The sequence below is a fragment of the Mauremys reevesii genome, linkage group 4 (genome assembly GCF_016161935.1).
Source record: "Mauremys reevesii isolate NIE-2019 linkage group 4, ASM1616193v1, whole genome shotgun sequence".
Taxonomy (NCBI): Eukaryota; Metazoa; Chordata; order Testudines; family Geoemydidae; genus Mauremys; species Mauremys reevesii.
Window position 1 is genome coordinate 282,221 of NC_052626.1, and position 13,791 is coordinate 296,011.

The 13,791-nt window shown below is 45.9% G+C and overlaps 1 long non-coding RNA gene across 1 annotated transcript in view; it reads right to left on the reverse strand.

Moving 5' to 3' along the window:
* Nucleotides 1-10,379, reverse strand: part of LOC120404999 — a 29,565-nt gene extending 19,186 nt beyond the window's left edge. The window contains exon 1 of the long non-coding RNA XR_005598308.1: nucleotides 10,191-10,379. This is a non-coding gene — a long non-coding RNA (uncharacterized LOC120404999). The remainder of the gene's footprint in view (nucleotides 1-10,190) is intronic.
* Between the last annotated feature and the right edge of the window lie 3,412 nt (nucleotides 10,380-13,791).

Genomic DNA, 13,791 nt, shown 5'->3' on the forward strand with positions numbered 1-13,791 from the left:
GTCACCTGCAGGTTTAAACCAGTGTAAATGGTGAATTCTTTGTAGCTTGAAGTCTATAAAACATGAGCTGAGGACTTTAGTAACTCAGCTGGAGGTTAGGGGGTCTGTTATAGGAGCAGGTGTCCCAGAGGACAAGCTGCTATTTCTCTGTATCTACATGTGTTTCGTACAGGCTCTGTTAGAGGTTTGTCCACTACAGGCTAGACAAATTCAAATTAAAATGTGCAACAGCAGTCAAAGCTAACAGAACATTAGGAACCATTAGGAAAGGGATGGATATTTTGGGCTGTATAAGGTACAAGTAAGGCGTTGCCAGCAGATCGAGGGATGTGATCATTCCTCTCTATTCAACATTGGTAAGGCCTCATCTGGAGTACTGTGTCCAGTTTTGGGCCCCACACTAAAAGAAGGATGTGGACAAATTGGAGAGAGTCCAGCAGAGGGCAACAAAAATGATTAGGGGGCTGGAGCACATGACTTATGAGGAGAGGCTGAGGGAACTGGGATTGTTTAGTCTGCAGAAGAGAAGAATGAGGGGGGGTTGATAGTTGCTTTCAACTACCTGAAAGGGGGTTCCAAAGAGGATGGATCTAGATTGTTCTCAGTGGTAGAAGATGACAGAACAAGGAGTAATGGTCTGAAGTTACAGTGGGGGAGGTTTAGGTTGGATATTAGGAAAAACTTTTTCACTAGGAGGGTGGTGAAGCACTGGAATGGGTTCCCTAGGGAGGTGGTGGAATCTCCTTCCTTAGAGGTGTTTAAGGCCCGGCTTGACAAAGCCCTGGCTGGGATGATTTAGTTGGGGATTGGTCCTGCTTTGAGCAGAGAGTTGGACTAGATGACCTCCTGAGGTCCCTTCCAACCCTGATATTCTCTGATTCTGTGATATTAAGACAAAAAAAACATCATAATGCTACTATATAAATCCATGGTAAGAACACATCATGAATATGGTGTGCAGTTCTGGTTGACCAGTCTCAAAAAGTATTAGAAGTGAAAAAGTACAGAGAAGGGCAACAAAAATTAAGGATATGGAACAGCTTCCATGTGAAAAAAGATTAAAGAGACTGGGACCTGTTCAGCTTAGACAAGAGAAAACTACTAAGGGGGATATGATAGAGTTCTATAAAATCATGAATGGTTTAGAGAAAGTGAATAAGGAAGTGTTATTTACTCCCTCATGTGACCCCGATCCTTGTTTTACCCAATGAAATTAATAGGCAGGAGGTTTTTTAAAAAAGGAAGCATTTCTTCACACAATGCACAGTAAAACTGTGGACCTCATTGCCAGGGGAGCTTGTGAAAGGCAACAGTATAACAAGGTTCAAAAAAGAGCTAAATAAGTTCATGGATGCTAGGTCCATCAATGGCTATTAGCCAAGATGATCAGGGATGTGACCCCATGCTCTGAGTGTCCTTAGCCTTTGATTGATAGACGCTGGGATGAGATGACAGGGGATGGATCACTTGATGATTGCCTGTTGTGTTCATTCCCACTGAAGTACCTGGCATCGGCCATTGTCAGAAGACAGAATACTGGGCTACATGAACCATTGGTCTGACCCAGTATTGCCGTTCTTATGTCTTTATGTTAAAAAAAAGCCTTATTTCCAGTTTAACAGTGATAGTGATTAATAATTAGAACAAACTACCAAGGAAAGTGATGGATTCTCCATCTCTTGATGTCTTCAGATCAAAATGGTATGTCTTTCCAGAAGACAACCTGTAGTCAAATCCAAGTAACTGCCCTCAACACTGAAAGTAAAAGGGTGAAATTCTCTGTCCTGCATTATACAGGTGATCAGACTAGATGATCTAATGATCCTTATTAGCCTTAAACTCTGTGAATCTACGGCTCTAAGGGCCAAAGCTGAATTTCATGCAGGAGAAGTGGTACAATACAAACAATGGCTCACAGGGGAGGGTCTCTGTGCTTTCCTATCCATCTCCCTTTCAGTGAAGGAATGTGTATTAGACGGTACAGAACAATAAAGAGAAACAAATTAGTATAGCAGTGAAACATTACTGTAATTGTTATTATTGAGCCCTCAGCTGCTTTCCATGCAAACAAAATACTGTGCAATCAAGATAGCCTTTTCTTCCATGGACATTTGCATAGGGTAACTGCTGGTTCAGATCTAATTAATAACTTTAAATGGCATCCCTACAAAACTATTAAACATTGGGGATTTTGTTTCATATATTGCATTGTGAAATCAGTGTGATAAAAAGCCATATGTTTAGCAAACTATAATGGTAAGGAAAGTACATTAAAGAATAAATCATCCTTTTGTTTCTTTTCTACAATAATTCTAACCACAGCTATGGAAAGCACTGTTTTTATTCAGTGGCACACAAACCCTGATGTGTGAATAACAGGGTTATTTCATCTACTCACTGCAGACATTTTCCAGAGCTACAATTATGAGTCTTGAAAGCATCAGTAAGTTGGTAATTTTATTGGGCATTTTTCATGTTAATACGCCTTTAGCTTTGCTTCATATACAGTAACCAAACATACTAAACCTAGTCTTTATGAGTAATTGCTATATGCTTTATCCACACTGACCTCAACACTGTTAACTCAAAGCTGCTCTTGGGAAACAGGGGAGTAAAGGATCAAAGTCCAGGCTTCCTAGGGACTTGAAATGTTGGGTTTGGGATTTGTAGTGAGTTAATGGGGGTGCTGTCATCTCCCTGCAGCCTTCCTAAGTTGCATCAAACCCAGCCCAATCAATCAAGTTCTGCAGAAATGCACATACTGTTTCAGGCTCCATGCTTGATCCAATCCCTGTGGAATTAACGCCTGGTTTCCCAGGATGGGGGATGTCACTATGCCAACCTAGGGAGGCTGGATTCTGAACAGATTGCAATTCAGAGCAGTAATGGGCAAGGGCATCACTCTCACCACCTGTGTATTTCTTATGCAAGGGTGAGTAGGCACCTCCACTGCATTTCCAGAGTACAGCTTCTCTGCAATGTTTGCCAGTGCTGACGGGAGAATCAGCGGCCACAGCAGTGGGGAAAATTGGAGCCCAGCTGGGCTTTGGCCATGGCACCAGCAGATCCTGTACTGGCCCCCACGGAGGAAGTCCTGCGCTGACCATAGTTCCTGACAGATCACCCTCAGGTAATACACAGCTTGGCTACCGAGAGCCAGGATGAACTTGCATTTCAGGTGAAATGTGACCTCAGTCATCTGTTTCCTAGCACCATCCTAATATGGCCAGAGATGTCCTCTGCCTGGGTTCAGTGAGCAGCGGTGAAGGCAGCTTGAGCTGACCATGGCAGGAGAAAGGAGGGGATTAGGGAAGTGATAAAGCACTTGCCTGGTGTTGAGGGTCTCACAAGAGAATTCTACATCTGGCCCAGCATGCTGAGAGAGGCAGTACTTACCTGCCAGAATTTGGGACATATTCTCTCAGCTTCTCTGGTATAATGTCTGGTTATTGTAAGAGCTGGCTGGTGGGAGGAGTGGGATTTAGAAGAAGTCCTTGCCATGCAACAGACTGGCCCATTGTCTATTTTATGGCCAAGCAGAAGGCATTTAGGACTGTGGGATAGAGTGTGAGAATGAGTGAAGGGACAAGCTTTCTCCATCGATCACAGTAGAAAGCACTGCTTATTTCATCACCTCATCTCACACTTTCATTACTGAAACTTTCTTCTCTCTGGCCATGACCTTGCTCAGCTCATACCATTCAGAACTCAAATGCAAAGATCCTTATCCTATCCTGTCACTTGGACCACCTCATCCCTCTCCTTGCAGTCCTCCACTGTCTCCCTCTTCTCCATCTCATCAAACATAAGCCGCTTCTCTTCACTTTCAAGTCCCATCATGACCTACCCCCAACCTAGCTACACCTCCCATCTGCTATCAAGATGTTGGCCCCCACCTTCAATCAGCCCATGATGCCAGCTTCCATTGTCCACTTGTTACATTTTCAAACAAGCACATTTATGTTTTTCTCCAGTGTTGCCCCCACATGCATGAGAGGAGATCCCCATAACACCTGCAAAGCCACCACATTGTCCTCCAAATCCTACATGGGAGTGTCCCATAGTGATGCCCCATCATTCCTGGGCCCCAGAGCTCATGGTGTGTAACTGGAATCACATCATCTTTTACTGCTGAGTAACGACTGAATGATTTCCTGTACCATTCTGCTTGGTAAACATTGTGGCGAGCAGCTGGAGGAAAGAACAGTACATGCCTGGGGGGAGGAAGGGCAATGGAGCTAAATCCAAATTAACTTCTAGACAGTTACTTAGCTTGGTGAAAGATTATTTGTTGTAAAAAGGGCATGTTCACTCTGATGTGTTTGCTGGCTCATTATAAAGCTGATGCACTCCTATTGCTATATTTATCTCAGCAATAAAGTACAAGTTTGTGCAAACAATAATTATGTAGAAATATTTTTCTCCAGTGCCTGGAGTCTAAAAGGTTCCTTGTACATTGTTTGCCTTTGGATACATAAAATGAGTGAAGGAAGAAAATGAATCTTAATTTTGGGGCTAATGCTAACTTAAGGCTTTTCATTATCATTCCTTCTTTGGAGAAAAATCAAATTAGTTCAGTCAGGGACTTTCTGCTTTTGGCTGGTCTAACTTGACCTAGGTCAGCAGATGTAAAAGCCAATGTTCCTTAGTTAGACAGTGTCCAAAAAAGGCTGTAATCTCCTTTATCAGATCTAGGAGCTGCGCTGCATTCTGGTGCATGGGACAGGGCCGCCCAGAGGATTCCGGGGGCCCGGGGTCTTCGGCGGCGGGGGGCCCTTCCGTTCCGGGAGCCGCCGCCGAAGTGCCCCGAAGACCCGCGGCGGGAGCCCCTCGCCGCCGAATTACCGCCGAAGCGGGACCCACCGCCAAAGCGCAGCCCGGTCTTCGGCAGTAATTCGGCGGAGGGGGTCCCCGCGGGCCTTCGGGGCACTTCGCGGCGGCTCCGAACGGAAGGCCCCCGCCGCTGAAGACCGGGCTGCGCTGCGGCGGCGGCGGTCCCACTTCCCCCGCCGCCCGGCCCCAGCCCCAGCCCCAGCCCCTTACCCGAGCGCGTCTCCGGCGGGGCCTGAGCTCCGTCCCGCTCAGAGCGGCGTGGTGAGGGGGCGGGGCTGTGAGCTCCACGCCGAGCGGAGGCAGCTGCCCCGCCTCTCCCCACGCCGGTCTGAGCGGGGCGGGGCTCAGGCCCCGTTGGAGCTCCCAGCCCCGCCCCCTCCCCACGCGGCTCGGAGCGGGGTGGGGCTCAGGGGCTCGGCCGGAGACTCAGCGCTTGATGCGCTGAGGCTCCAGGAAAGGGGCGGAGGCGGGAGCCTCAGCTGTTCTCTTGGGGGCCCCTGCGGAGCCCGGGGCCCGGGGAAAATTGCCCCCTTTGCCCCCCCCTCTGGGCGGCCCTGGCATGGGAAGGGAAATTTGGGGGAGCAAGGAAGCCTTCATAAAACTAAAAATGGTGCATTAACACAAAACCTCCATGTGCAATCCTGACACTGCATGAGTTCAACATGTGCGTGGCACAAGCATGCATTTGGGCCTCAGCCCACAGTGTAAAGAGCTGCCCCTTCACATTCAACTTACTGCACAACTATATCCTTCACCACATTTCTGAAGCCTTCTCGCAAGTGGAAAACATGTTCTGGGTACAACCATGATTATCTCCTTTGTAAAGACATTGGAAATAATCCAATGCCAAACCAACTCGACTCCAGCAATGCAATACACCTGGTTTTGAAGCCTTCAGCACTTAGGAAATCCCAAATAGTACAGTACCCCACAGTGTATCTTCTCAGCAACACGGGGTACTGTGCGCTCAGTAGATTTGTCCTCCACTCTCTATTCCATCAGCCCATAGAATTTCAAATCAAGTCATTATTGTCAAATCACTTCATGGCCTGGGCCCTGGTTACCTAAAAGACCATTTAAAGCTCTCGGATGAAAACTGTACTTGACAACTTTGGCACTATGGGATGAAGCTCATATGTGCAGGAGACAGAAACTTTGCGGGGGCAGTCCGAGAGTGAAATGAACTGTCTCTGGAATGTAGGTCCATCACAAACCTCACCACTTTACACTCCAAGTGCAAGCTGCATTTCCTTCACACACACACACACACTTATTAAAATAAACAAACAGCTACCGAGACACACTACTGCAGGCACTCATCCCACTGGGGAGAGGATGAGAGAACAACCAACATCATGACTAACATCTGTCACATGCTTAATGAACTGCTGGAGGGCGCTCAGATACTACAGGAACGAGCACAGCATAACAACCTAGATAGCATAGAATAGAAGTGATAAATAGTAGCAAATCCTTATCTCCTGAAAGCAAATGGTCTCATTACAGGGTTTATTGATGCCGTGTCCATCCCATGCTATCGCTATTTATTATTCTTTACCTTGCACTAGAGCCATGATGCCATGACTCGGCTGAACAGCAGTGTGCTGGGTGCTTTTGTCGCGGTAAATCTAGTGCTAACAGAAGGTTCTGGCTTGACATCCCTTTGTGCTGACAGACAGCCTTTATCCCCCAAATGAGCGGAAGGGGTGGTGACAGCCCAGGCTTGTTTATCCAGTGCCCCCTGCCAACCTGCGTGGGCGGGGGGGAAAAGGGGGGTGTAGTTTAACTTCCCTGCCTGTTATTCTACATACGTGCATTCCCTCAGTGGTGCCATGGAGGGGACACGTGAGCTTGCCTAGGCGCTGACATCCTGCTAGTGCAGAACTCATGAAGAAGCTAGGAAAAGCGCCTATGGGTGCTTGGATTTAGTACTGGGGTATGGGAATGGGGTCTGGGCATCCTGGCCCGGTGCTCACGGGGGAGCAGTGGGGCTGATGTGCAGAAGCCGAAAGAGGCCACTCACTCAAAATAACATATGAAGAAAAAAGTACATTTGAACTGGAAAAAATATGCGTAAGGGGGAGTATTGGCACTCATTCAGCAAAGCACTTAAACTCATGAACAGCCCCACTAGAGTCTGTGGGAATGCTCAGGTGCTTAAAGTTAAGCATGTCCTTAAGTGCTTTGCTAGATCTGGACCTTAGTAAAGAACTGTCAGCCAATCAGAGAAGTCTTGTTGCAACCCCCATTAACACAGTGTGGAGGAGGATGAGGTGGTGGCGAGTGCTGGGAATAGGGGGCTGAAGCACATGCTTAACCTTTGAGCAGTCCTGCCCGTCAAGGCTGAGGCACATTGGTAGGGCTGAGCTGAAGCTGACTTTGCCTCTCCTGTACCCTAGCCAAACAGCGCATGCCAGACGGCAAGGCACCTTTGGCATTCTTCTTTGGGTTCAGCTTAAACGATTGTAAATGAAATGTTTGAGTGTGGATTATTCTTCGAAAGTGGTTTTTCAAACTCTGTGCCAGGCTCAGTCCCCTCCAGCAAGACAGCCGCTTGTTTCCTCTCTTTTAGTGAAGGTCCATGACTCATCCCCAAGAATCCCTATTTATTTCTAACAGGAGGAGGAAATTCCCCAAGAGACAGCAGCTCAAGAGCCTTGAATAGTTCCTCTCTCCTGCAGTGGCGTGCCTTTAGAGGAAATAGTGTTATCCAATGGAATTAATCTTGCAGCCCAAATAGTACTTTTAGAAGGCCACAACTGTATCAAGATTATTTTATTTTTCAGCAATTTTTCTGATTAGACAGCACTGGATATTTTGTCAGATTCATTATTTAACAGATTTTCCCATTTTTGTTCAAATAAATTATCTGATTAATACTTTCCCCACTGCTTAGCCAGCCCTTGCTGTCATGCTGGCACTGTGTGCTGAGTAGTGTTCTGGAGTTTGATTTAGATAAGCTCCCAAAATGCTGATGTTTGTCTGAGTGTTCTCTGAACCTCTCAATTATGCAAAATTAGGAAGCACCTCCCATGAGATTAGCCCGTGGTTTAGAAGTTCTGTATCTCTAAATCTATTCCTGGCTACAGAGTGAACCTTCAACTGCAAGAATGAAAAATTAATAGAACTAAAGTCAACTCAGTTATTTGCAAGTCTCACTACAGTTTCCATTCGTGTTTGGGGCACTCATCAAATTTTAAATCACCTTTAATTTAAAATGGCTCCCCTGTCCCAACAAAACTTAACTTTTTAAAAAATCCTTCAGTAATTCAAGCTTTTAGCCTTTTTGTCAGCATCCCGCTCCAAAACAAGAATGAATTATTTCCCCTCTCATTTTAGTGGCTTTTCTGTAAATGTAATAATAATAGGAGATATACCTATCTCCTAGAACTAGAAGGGACCTTGAAAGGTCATTGAGTCCAGCCCCCTGCCTTCAGTAGCAGGGCCAAGTACAGATTTTTGCCCCAGATCCCTAAATAGCCCCCTCAAGGATTGAACTCACAATCCTGGGTTTAAGAAGACCAATGCTCAAACCACTGAGCTATCCCAGTGTACCCCACACAGCTATCCCAGTGTACCCCCTGCAGAGCTGAGGGGTACACTGAGTGGTATTGTGTACCCCTCAGCTCTGCCAGCTACATGAAAAAGCTAACAGATTTTCATCTGACTTTAAAACCCATTGAAATGCAAGCTCAAAGCTTTAAAGGAAAATACCTTTCTGTGAAAGATTTGTTTTGGTTTATTTCCTTTGCAATTACATTAATGTTTAATGAAAATAGATTATGAAAAAAGGCTCAGAATGGTAATTTTCATGAGCAGATTATGTCTATGGAGGTGGAACAAACACCAAAGGTAAGAAAATGGATTTTAATGTGACTTTCAAGATATCTGGGAAGGTATTACATTATTTAATGAGAACACTTTTTTCAATCTATATTTCACTTCATGTCTAATGACGATATTCTCAGGATGTTATACTACCATTTACTGAGCACTGCCAATTGCTCTGTATTGTGAGTAATACTCTAGTGGAAAGAAACAGCATCTCTTAAGAAGACACGCTGTCAAATTCTCACTAAGGAAGCAATTTGTTGCATAATGGAACAATTAAAATACAAAACTTTAAATAAAAACCACCACCCTAGGACACATCTTCCACATGGGTCAGTTGCCATCGCGCCCCTGGAGAGAGAGGAACTCTGGCAGCATGCACCAGCTGAGGATCTGGGCCCCTCCCTGATATGTTAAGCTTGGGGTGGATGAACTGGCTCAGATAAAATAGTTATTCCCCAAACCTTTGCTCAAAGCAAACCTCAAACAAAACTTGAGGTTAAGAGTCTGAATCTTGTTTCCTCATTACTTTTCCATGGATTTCTGCATTTCCAAGATTTTACCCAAACTACACAGAGACATACAAGAGTGCCAGGGACCTGATGGCAATCTGACTTACCAGGGCATAATGTAGGAGTCACCCTATTTCAGCCCTTGGCCTTACAGAGGTGTGAAACTGGTATTCAGGAAACTGGAGCCAGGCCTTAGGAGAAGTGGTTCTCATGGTGTTTCCCAGCAAGAAGCTGAAGCAGCAGACCTCTGACAAGACAGCAAGTTTCTAAAGAGATTTCCAGCCCAGATGCTCAGCCAGTGTTAATCCATTGTAGTCAATGGAGTTATGCCAGCTTACACCAGCGAGCCATCTGGTCCACAGCAGGCCACAGATAAGGTTAAAATAAGCATCCTGACATTGGCTGCTCATCCGAACTGAAACACAGGGCAACCCAGTCTGTGAGGCCAGGTCAGAAGGCAGCACTTGCACTTAGGAAATTAATTCAGGGAAAGTGTTTCTGGCCATATAATGACATCTGTAGAAGTACTAACTTTGTGCAGTGATACTCCATGATGGATTGATTGAAATCCAAGGAAGGAGACTGAATGTTTAGGGTGACACAATTGGGATGTAATGGTATCAGCATCTGCCTCTTGCGAGCACCCCCTATCTGGCCGATACATGGCTGCAATCCCTCAGTTTTGAACGAGGTAGCATCCACCTCTCGTGGGTGGCCCCTTTCTGGTTGGGTGTGAGCCTGCTGAGTCTCACACATACTGTCCCCTACCCCCTCTCCAGGGTATACAGTCTCTAGTTCTTTCTCACAGACCTGGTATAGAGCCATGACAGAAAGGATTCCTCCCCAGAGGCATTGCCTTCTTTAACAGACCAACAGGTGCCCACCATGGTAGCCTCAGCTAGTGTCCTTTTAGCAGCTGCCACCTGGACTCAGTCTTCAACCAGCCCAGTGAGACCCAGCACAGTACCTTCGCCTGGTCTGTCTAGGTTCTGGGCTCAGCCTGCCCACACTGACCTGTCCAGCCAGCTAGGCACCTGGTCTGCTGCAGCCTTAACTGGACTCAGATTTGCCTGCCATCAGCTGTCCACAGGGCTGCTGATTTTCCAGCAAGTACCCGGTCTTTGGCAGCCTTCCCTGGGCTCAGTCCTGCTTGAAGTGAGCTGTTCAGGGATCTGCTGCTCTTCCAGCCAGTCACCCGGTCCTCCCTCTTCAAACTCCAGGCAGCAACTGACTGCTCTGCCTCTGCTGCTTCCTTTTATGTGGCCCTTCTGGACCCTGATTGGCAGCTCCGGCAGCCTCTCTGATGGGCAGCTCCCCCTGTAGCCACTCTAGGCTTCCTGGAGGACTTCTCCTCTGCTCTTTTCTGGAGTGGGGTGGGGCAGGGCCACAAGGCCTCCAGCAGGGGGCCTCCAGACCTAGTTTACCCTATCATATAGGTGTACAACCAAGACAAAATAAGTGGGGTGAAGTTTTAGATTATAGGGAAGAGCTGCTGCTGGACATGTTTAAAACATTACTTTCAAGATCTGTAGAAGTAAACTGGAAAAGCACTGGGAAAAATGTAGGGAACTATTGGACATTAGCACAGAGTACAGGCCCTACAGTGTGTGTATTTCCTCTATACTGATATCAGTGATCTAGAATAGCCTAGAATGTGCAATATAATTGTAGGTGCCCATGATGTTACTGTGCCAAGTAGGGGAACAACATTATGACTCTTGCAGTGCTATTGTATCAAACCAGTTTCTAAATTACCATCTTAAACAACAGTGCTTTTCTTTAGTCAATGATCAAGTGCAAGTATTATATAGACAGTGAATATTTAAATACCCTTGCATCTGTCACACCAGTTCTCCCATCCTTACTTTTAACCTGATAGAGAGTTGTCATTTCTCTATGTGATATTTATTGAAGTTTTATTATTGTCTTTGTCTGGTTTTGAAAATAACTCACCTGCCAATTCTTTTCTTTTCAGACTTGTTAACCTGCTATATTCAATAGTGATTGAAGAGTCCTGGTTTCTGAAACTGATTTAGCTGAATAGATGAACAGAAAAAAGCTTTCCTCTTTTCTATTATTCTTCTCTAATGATCAGTGAAGAAACAAATGGCTTCTCTTTGTGTTAGTGACTGGCCTTCCATTGACCATTTGCTCAAGTCTTAATCTGTCAGTGCACACCTACCCTGAAGCCACAACTCTCTTGTTCTGCATTTTTTTATTAGAAAGACTGGTAGGTAAAACCAATGCTTGTTCATATCACTTGATAGGACTCAGAATTGTCAGCCAATAGGATGCTGCCATGTATTTTATACATATGCAGTGTAGTTGTGGCTGTGTCAGCCACAGGCTATTAAAGAGACAAGGTGGGTGAGGTAATATCTAAAATAGCTTCAAAGTGTGTCTCTCTCACCAACAGAAGTTGGTTTAATAAAAAATATTACCTCCTCCTCTTGGCTCTCTAATGTCTTTTATAGTTATTTACTGTTGCCTGGTGTTTGTAAATGTGGTCAGGGATATTGATTCTGCCTGTACATTTCCTAACTTAGTGGAATAATTGTTTTTGTCAGCAGGTTTTATTCCCCCCTCAATGGTTCTTTAGTGACAAGGAGTTAACTGCTTTTCCTCACGTGTTAAGGAATTCATGTCATATAGTCATACCGTTGACATGCTTAGAATGGCTCTGTTAACATATGACTCAGTCACACCTCATGTGTGGGGCCGGATGCGCTGCATCCGAGGGTGCTAAAGGAGTTGGCCGATGAGATTGCAGAGCCATTGGCCATTATCTTTGAAAAATCATGGCGATCGGGGGAGGTCCCGGATGACTGGAAAAAAGCTAATGTAGTGCCCATCTTTAAAAAAGGGAAGAAGGACGATCCAGGGAACTACAGGCCAGTCAGTCTCACCTCAGTCCCTGGAAAAATCATGGAACAGGTCCTCAAGGAATCAATCCTGAACCACTTAAAGGAGGGGAAAGTGATCAGGAACAGTCAGCATGGATTCACCAAGGGCAAGTCATGCCTGACTAACCTAATGGCCTTCTATGATGAGATAACTGGCTCTGTGGATGAGGGGAAAGCAGTGGATGTGCTATTTCTGGACTTTAGCAAAGCTTTTGATACAGTCTCCCACAGTATTCTTGCCAGCAAGTTAAAGAAGTATGGGCTGGATGAATGGACGGTAAGGTGGATAGAAAACTGGCTAGATGGTCGGGCTCAACGGGTAGTGATCAATGGTTCCATGTCTAGTTGGCAGCCAGTATCAAGTGGAGTGCCCCAAGGGTCGGTGCTGGGGCCGGTTTTATTCAATATCTTCATTAACGATCTGGAGGATGGTGTGGACTGCACCCTTAGCAAGTTTGCAGATGACACTAAACTGGGAGGAGTGGTTGATACGCTGGAGGGTAGGGATAGGATACAGAGGGACCTAGACAAATTAGAGGATTGGGTGAAAAGAAATATGATGAGGTTCAACAAGGACAAGTGCAGAGTCCTGCACTTAGGATGGAAGAATCCCATGCACTGTTACAGACTAGGGACCGAATGGCTGGGCAGCAGTTCTGCAGAAAAGGACCTAGGGGTTACACTGGACGAGAAGCTGGATATGAGTCAACAGTGTGCCCTTGTTGCCAAGAAGGCTAATGGCATTTTGGGTTGTATAGGTAGGGGCATTTCCAGCAGATCGAGGGATGTGATCATTCCCCTCTACTCAGCACTGGTGAGGCCTCATTTGGAGTACTGTGTCCAGTTTTGGGCACCACACTACAAGAAGGATGTGGATAAATTGGAGAGAGTCCAGCGGAGGGCAACAAAAATGATTAGGGGGCTGGAGCACATGACTTCAGAGGAGAGGCTGAGGGAACTGGGATTGTTTAGTCTGCAGAAGAGAAGAATGAGGGGGGATTTGATAGCTGCTTTCAACTACCTGAAAGGGGGTTCCAAAGAGGATGGATCTAGACTGTTCTCAGTGGTAGAAGATGACAGAACAAGGAGTAATGGTCTCAAGTTGCAGAGGGGGAGGTTTAGGTTGGGCATTAGGAAAAACTTTTTCACTAGTAGGGTGGTGAAGAAGTGGAATGGGTTACCTAGGGAGGTGGTGGAATCTCCTTCCTTAGAGGTTTTTAAGGTCAGGCTTGACAAAGCCCTGGCTGGGATGATTTAGTTGGGTTTGGTCCTGCTTTGAGCAGGGGGTTGGACTAGATGACCTCCTGAGGTCCCTTCCAACCCTGAGATTCTATGATATGTACCAGAGCACGCTATTTGTTGTGGTGATGGGGAGATTCCCCTATGTCCTTGTGGAGGCTGCTCAGTGATGTCAGATACCCAGACACACTCAGATACTAAGATGACGGGCCATGTCAGTACCTGCACGGATGCATGTGGGATTAAGGTCTCCCTATTCAGATCTCTTTATTGGAGTAGGGCCCTTTGCTCTTTCCAGCTCATTTCTACACTAGCCTTTCTTACAGGAGGATACCGTGCATGGCAGAGTGTGACTCTGAAGGTTATAGAAAGGAAAGTGCCATCTCTAGCTTCACATAAAGTTTAAATCTGGTAGGTTGAACATAGTTTGTACTAGTATGTGAAAATGGCTAGATACAACCTACAGTGTGTTT